At 52.4% G+C, this 6,710-nt stretch overlaps 1 non-coding gene across 1 annotated transcript; it reads left to right on the forward strand.

The window, feature by feature from the left end:
- The first annotated feature begins 6,288 nt into the window (after positions 1-6,288).
- On the forward strand, positions 6,289-6,483 carry LOC140390926 (U2 spliceosomal RNA). The gene has a single exon (XR_011934960.1). It is a non-coding gene; the product is annotated as a U2 spliceosomal RNA (small nuclear RNA).
- Positions 6,484-6,710: the final 227 nt, after the last annotated feature.

The raw sequence follows: 6,710 nt of genomic DNA on the forward strand, positions 1-6,710 counted from the left end.
TATGGATCACCAAATTAGCAGTTGTTGCTATTTCTGAATTCCCCATCTTCAGTGATCTGCAGCTTGGTGGGATTGGTTGGGGAGATTCCATTACGGCTTTGCATGCTGTAGCGCTCCTTCAACTGCGACAGCGCCCTCATTAATCGGGCATTAGCTGCATCCAGTGAGACAATGCGTTTCTCCTGTGCCTCAATGATCTTCTGCTTAGAGTCTACTGCTGCCTGCATCTCTGAATGATCTTTCTTCAGCTCATCTTCAACAGCCATTAATCTGCTGATGATGCCTTTCATCTGCACATCCTTGCCTTCCTGTTGCCTCCGAAGTCGTTCCTCACCTTCCTTCCTGGCTTGGTACTCCAGCATCATCTTTTGTGCTTGATCCTCTTGGTTCTTTAAAAAAAAAATGTATTTATTCAAATTTTTCAACAAATTTTCAACAAACCACCCCCCCCCCCCCCCCACAAGAAGAAAAAAAAACAAGAACACAACAAGCAGAAATTATTCATTGAATTTCCCCCATATACAATAGCCCCCCATATAACATTTAAGAACACAAATAGGGAACAAAAACCACCTTCACCCAAACGCCACCCCAAAACAAACACCCCTCCTGCCCCTGGGCTGCTGCTGCTGCTGACCTCCTCCTAGCGCTCCGCGAGATAGTCTAGGAACGGTTGCCACCGCCTGAGGAACCCTTGCACAGACCCTCGCAAGGCAAACTTTATCCTCTCCAGCTTGATGAACCCTGCCATGTCATTGATCCAAGCTTCCACACTACGGGGCTTTGCATCTTTCCATAATAGCAAAATCCTCCGCCGGGCTACCAGGGACGCAAAGGCCAGAATACCGGCCTCTTTCGCCTTCTGCACTCCCGGCTCGTCCGATACCCCAAATAATGCCAATCCCCAGCTCGGCTTGACCCGGGCATTTATCACCTTGGACATAGACCTCGCAAAACCCCTCCAAACCCCATCCAGTGCCGGGCACGACCAGAACATATGGGCGTGATTTGCCAGGCTCCCCAAGCACCTCCCACATCTGTCCTCCACCTCAAAGAACCTACTCAACCTCGCCCCTGTCATATGCGCTCTGTGAGTAACTTTGAACTGTATTAGGCTGAGCCTGGCGCAAGAGGAGGAAGAATTAATCCTACTCAGGGCATCAGCCCACATCCCATCTATCTCCTCCCCGAGCTCCTCCTCCCACTTGCCCTTTAATTCCTCCACTGAGGCCTTCTCCTCTTCCTTCAGCTCCTGGTAAATGGCCGAAACCTTGCCTTCTCCAACCCATACACCCGAAATCACCCTGTCCCAAATCCCACGTGCCGGAAGCAGCGGGAATTCCCTCACCTGCCACCTCACAAACGCCCTCACTTGCATGTACCTGAAAGCATTTCCCGGGGTTAGCCCAAACTTCTCCTCCAGCGCCCCAAGGCTCGCAAACGTCCCATCGATGAACAAGTCCCCCATTCTTCTAATCCCTGCCCGATGCCAACTCCGAAACTCCCCATCCTTCCTGGGATGAACCGATGGTTCTCCCGAATCGGGGACCAAACCGAGGCTCCCACCTCGCCCCTGTTTCGCCTCCACTGCCCCCAGATCTTCAGCACGCCGCCACCACTGGACTCGTGGTGTACCTTGTCGGCGAGAGCGGCAGCGGTGCCGTCACCAGCGCCCTCAGTGCTCGTGCCCACACAGGACGCCATCTCAAGCCTCTTCCACGCCGCCCCCTCTCCCTCCATTACCCACTTACGGATCATCGCCACGTTGGCTGCCCAGTAATAGCCGCACAAATTTGGCAGCACCAGCCCCCCCCCTGTCCCTGCTACGTTCCAGAAACACTCTCTTCACCCTCGGGGTCTTATTCGCCCACACAAATCCCATGATGTTCCTGCTTACCCATTTGAAAAAGGCCTTGGGGATCAAAATGGGAAGGCACTGGAACACAAAGAGAAACCTCGGGAGGAACATAATTTTGACCGACTGCACTCTACCCGCTAGTGAGAGTGGCAGCATATCCCATCTTTTAAAATCCTCCTCCATCTGCTCCACCAACCGCGTCAAATTGAGCTTGTGCAGGGCCCCCCAACTCCTAGCTACTTGGATCCCTGGGTACCGAAAGCTCCTTTCCGCCCTCTTCAGCGGTAGCTCGTCTATCCCCCTTCCCTGGTCCCCTGAATGCACCACAAAGAGCTCATTCTTCCCTACGTTGAGTTTGTACCCCGAAAAGTCCCCAAACTCCCTAAGGATCCGCATGACCTCTGCCATCCCATGGGGCAGCACGGTAGCATTGTGGATAGCACAATTGCTTCACAGCTGCAGGGTCCCAGGTTCAATTCCGGCTTGGGCCACTGTCTGTGCGGAGTCTGCACATCCTCCCCGTGTGTGCGTGGGTTTCCTCCGGGTGCTCCGGTTTCCTTCCACAGTCCAAAGATGTGCAGGTTAGGTGGATTGGCCATGCTAAATTGCCCCTAAGTGTCCAAAATTGCCCTTAGTGTTGGGTGGGGTTACTGGGTTATGGGGATAGGGTGGAGGTGTTGACCTTGGGTAGGGTGCTCTTTCCAAGAGCCGGTGCAGACTCGATGGGCCGAATGGCCTTCTTCTGCACTGTAAATTCTACGATAATCTATGATAACCCCCTCCACTGGATCCGCAACATACAACAACAGGTAATTGGCATACAACGACACCCGGTGTTCCTCTCCCCCCCGAACCAATCCCCTCCATTTCCTGGACTTCCTCAGTGCCATAGCCAGCGGCTCAATTGCCAGTGCAAACAACAAGGGGGACAAGGGGCACCCCTGCCTCGTCCACCGGAACAGCCGAAAATACTCCGACCTCTGCCGGTTTGTAGCCACACTCGCCACCGGGTCTCTATATAGCAGCCTGACCCAACTGATGAACCCCCTCCCTGAACCCAAACCTCCGCAACACTTCCCAAAGATACTCCCACTCCACTCGATCAAAGGCCTTCTCCACGTCCATAGCTGCCACTACCTCCGCTTCCCCCTCCACCGAAGGCATCATAATCACATTGAGGAGCCTCCGCACATTTGTATTTCGCTGACTACCCTTCACAAATCCCGTTTGGTCCTCATGAATCACCCCCGGGACACAGTCCTCGATTGTCGTAGCCAGCACCTTCACCAGCAACTAAGCGTCAACAATGAGGAGCGAGATCGGTCTATACGACCCACATTGCAATGGATCCTTGTCCCGCTTCAAGATCAAAGAAATCAGCGCCCTGGACATTGTCGGGGGCAAGGTCCCCCTCTCCCTCGCCTTATTAAAAGTCCTCACTAGCAACGGACCCAGCAGGTCCACGTATTTCCTGTAGAATTCAACCGGGAACCCATCCGGCCCTGGGGCCTTCCCCGCCTGCATGCTCGCCAATCCTTTAGCCAGCTCCTCCAGCCCAATCGGTGCCCCCAAACCAGCCACCTCCTCCTCCTCCACCCTCGGGAACCTCAGCTGATCTAGGAATCGTCGCCTACCCTCCTCCCCCGCTGGGGGCTCAGACCTGTACAGATCCCCATAGAAGTCCCTAAATACCTTGTTTATTCTCACCGCACTCCACACCGTATTCCCCCCTCTATCCTTGACTCCACCAATCTCCCTCGCTGCCTCCCTCTTACGGAGCTGATGTGCCAGCATCCGGCTCGCCTTCTCCCCATACTCATACGCCGCCCCCTGCGCTTTCCTCTACTGTGCCTCTGCTTTCCCCGTGGTCATCAGGTTGAATTCCGTCTGGAGGTTCCCCGCCCCGACTACCTCTCCTACTTCCAGCTCCCCTTTGGCCAATGCAGCAGCAACCCAGTCCCCCCACACCCCCCCCCCCCCCCTCCGCTAGATCCTCATCTAGCCATTTTGCTCCCCCCATGACACTCCCGCAAGTCAGCTGACTCCTGCTGACCCGGCCTCTCCCGCCATTCCATCGACCCCCCAGTGTGAGAATCCCCCCCACCGCTTAGCAGTCAGTGTGCGCTCCTCTCCAGCACCGCCCTTCCCCCCGGCCCCGCCCCCATCCTTCCCTAACGCGGGAAAAAGCCCGTGCTTTCCTGAGCCGGCCCCGCCCCCTCTGGCGCAGCTCCTTTTTGCGGCCTTACACCAACTCCCCATCCCCGGGCCTCCAACCCCCCTCTTCCTCCGTGGGGCCCTGCCCCTCCAACATCGACGCCCACACTCTCCCACAACCCCCATATCAAATCCATTCACCCATCCCCACCCAGCACCAAAACAAAAAGAACATTCTCCAAATGCAATAAATACAGTAAACATCCCCCCACGACAAACCCTCAGTTTGAGTCCAACTTTTCAGTCTGGATAAAGTTCCATGCCTCATCAGGCATTTCAAAATAGTGGTGCCGATCTTGGAACGTGATCCACAATCACGCTGGCTGCAGCATCCCGAACTTCACCCCCTTCCGATGGAGCACCGCCTTAGCCCGATTGAAACCAGCTCTCTTCTTAGCCACCTCCGCACTCCAGTCCTGATAAATTCGGATCTCCGTGTTCTCCCACCTGCTGCTCCGTTCTTTTTTGGCCCATCTCAGGACACACTCTCTGTCCATAAAGCGGTGGAACCTAACCACTACAGCCCTTGGCGGCTCATTGGCTTTGGGTTTCCTTGCCAGGACCCAATGAGCCCCATCCAGCTCCAGGGGCCTCGGGGAAAGCTCCCGCGCCCATCAGCGAATTGAGCATCGTGCTTATATACGCTGCGGCATTGGGCCCCTCCACTCCTTCAGGGAGACCCAGAATCCAAAGTTTCTTCCTCCTTGACCTATTCTCCAGGTCCTCAAATTTCTCCGTCCACCTCTTGTGCAGCGTCTCGTGCGCCTCCACCTTCACCGCCAGGTCCAAGATCTCGTCCTCGTTCTCCAAGGCTTTTTGCCGCACCACCCGGATCGCCGCCCCTTGGGCCTTCTGGGTCTCCACAAGCTTCTCAATCGCCGCCTTCATTGGCGCCAGCATTTCTGTCCTCAGCTCCGCAAAGCAGCGTTTAAGAAACCCCTGCTGCTCCTGCGCCCACTGCGCCCACACTACATGGTCTCCACCCGCCGCCATCTTGCTTTTCCTCCCTCGCACTTTCCGCTGCACCAGGATCACTTTTTTAACCGCTCCACTCCTGGTCCAATCCATATAGTGTCGGGGGAACCTTGCTGTCACCTTCCCACACTGGAAGCCGTCGAACAATTGCCGTTGGGGCCCCTCTGAAGAGGCCAAAAGTCCGTTCCCGGCAGGAGCTGCCGAACGTGCGACCTAGCTAGGCATAGTCGCAACCGGAAGTTAGAATCGTGACTTCTAAACTTAGCTAAGAAAAAGACAAAGCCAGGACTTGACAAATTTGCAACTTTAGAGTAGAACATTGAGTAAGATAGCTCTGCTGGCAATTGATCAAGGCAGCCAGTGTTGAAATGTTTTCTTTCATGCTGAGCATAATCACATTTGTCGTCAAGTGCATCAAAACTGGAAAGCATGGAAAATACCTTTGTCTCCAAGTGAATGGCAATGGCAATACCATCCTGAAAGCTCTTAAAGCAGAACCTATACTTTAAAAAAAATTAACCGTGAATCAAAATTCTACACTTCCAAATTAATTTGGTCTAATCCAGGACTCAGAACAATCACATATTGGGGGACTTTGGAGAAAGTTTTTCCTGGGATACAGCTTTGCATCAGGTTCAGACAAATGTCAGACCAGGTTAACACACTCCATTATTAGGTAGGCCCAATTTTAGATGACATTATTGCAAGACAGAGAATCAATGAATCATCTGCTAAATTTGAAGAAGTACCAAAATCATTAAATGTTTATTTTAATCTAAGAAGCAATAAAATACTTGAACAAACTAAATTTACCATGTGAATTCAGCAGCTATTGATGAACCTATTGATTCATTCATCAATGATCTGTACAGAATAGCAGAAGGCTGCAAATACAGAGACTTAACATCTGAACTCATCACGGACAGAATAGTGGTAGGAGTAGCAAGCAAAGGAAGATCTAACACTGGAAAAGGCCATCCAGATAGTTAGGCAATCAGAATTCCATGAGCAGCATTGAACCATTTCAAGAAGGGAAAATAAATCATTATGCTGAGACCAACCAACAGCTCAACTTGATAAGCAACAAAGAAACAGAGACACTCCAGGGCAGGGAAATCAATACCCAAACTGGCCAGCAGAGTAACCATGCCTATTCTGTGGAACAAAGCACCCTCACGGCTGAGATCAGTGTCCAGCAATTTAAGTCCTGTGCTTTCAGTGCAACAGGATTGAACACTAAGATTGCTTCTCGGCCTTTTGGCTAAGATCATGTGTAGTGCAGATTGAGCCTTTTGGCTCAGATCTGGTATGTCTCTCTTGTGGGGACCATGAATTGGATTCAATTTGAATTGGTTTTTGGAGCAGGCGAGGAGCTGGATCAGGGGTTAGCCCCTGACCCACACTCTGAGTCCTGGCTTTGGAACTCAGAAAAAGTTTTTAAAAAAGGATTGGTCACTAAGGCAAACTGTGCCGGAATCCACAACGACAAGACTGCAAATCTGGGAGACACAAACTTCTTGGGTGAGGTCAAGATCTTGATTTCTCATTTTGCAATGCGGAAAACTCAGTCAGTGGTCATTTAATGCATTTCAAATTAGACACAGAAGCTAACGGAGCAGCCCTGTTGGTCAGAAAACCATGGCTGGTGACCCAGCAGCTTACA

Source organism: Scyliorhinus torazame, chromosome 14 (genome assembly GCF_047496885.1).
Source record: "Scyliorhinus torazame isolate Kashiwa2021f chromosome 14, sScyTor2.1, whole genome shotgun sequence".
In the NCBI taxonomy this organism is placed as follows: domain Eukaryota; kingdom Metazoa; phylum Chordata; class Chondrichthyes; order Carcharhiniformes; family Scyliorhinidae; genus Scyliorhinus; species Scyliorhinus torazame.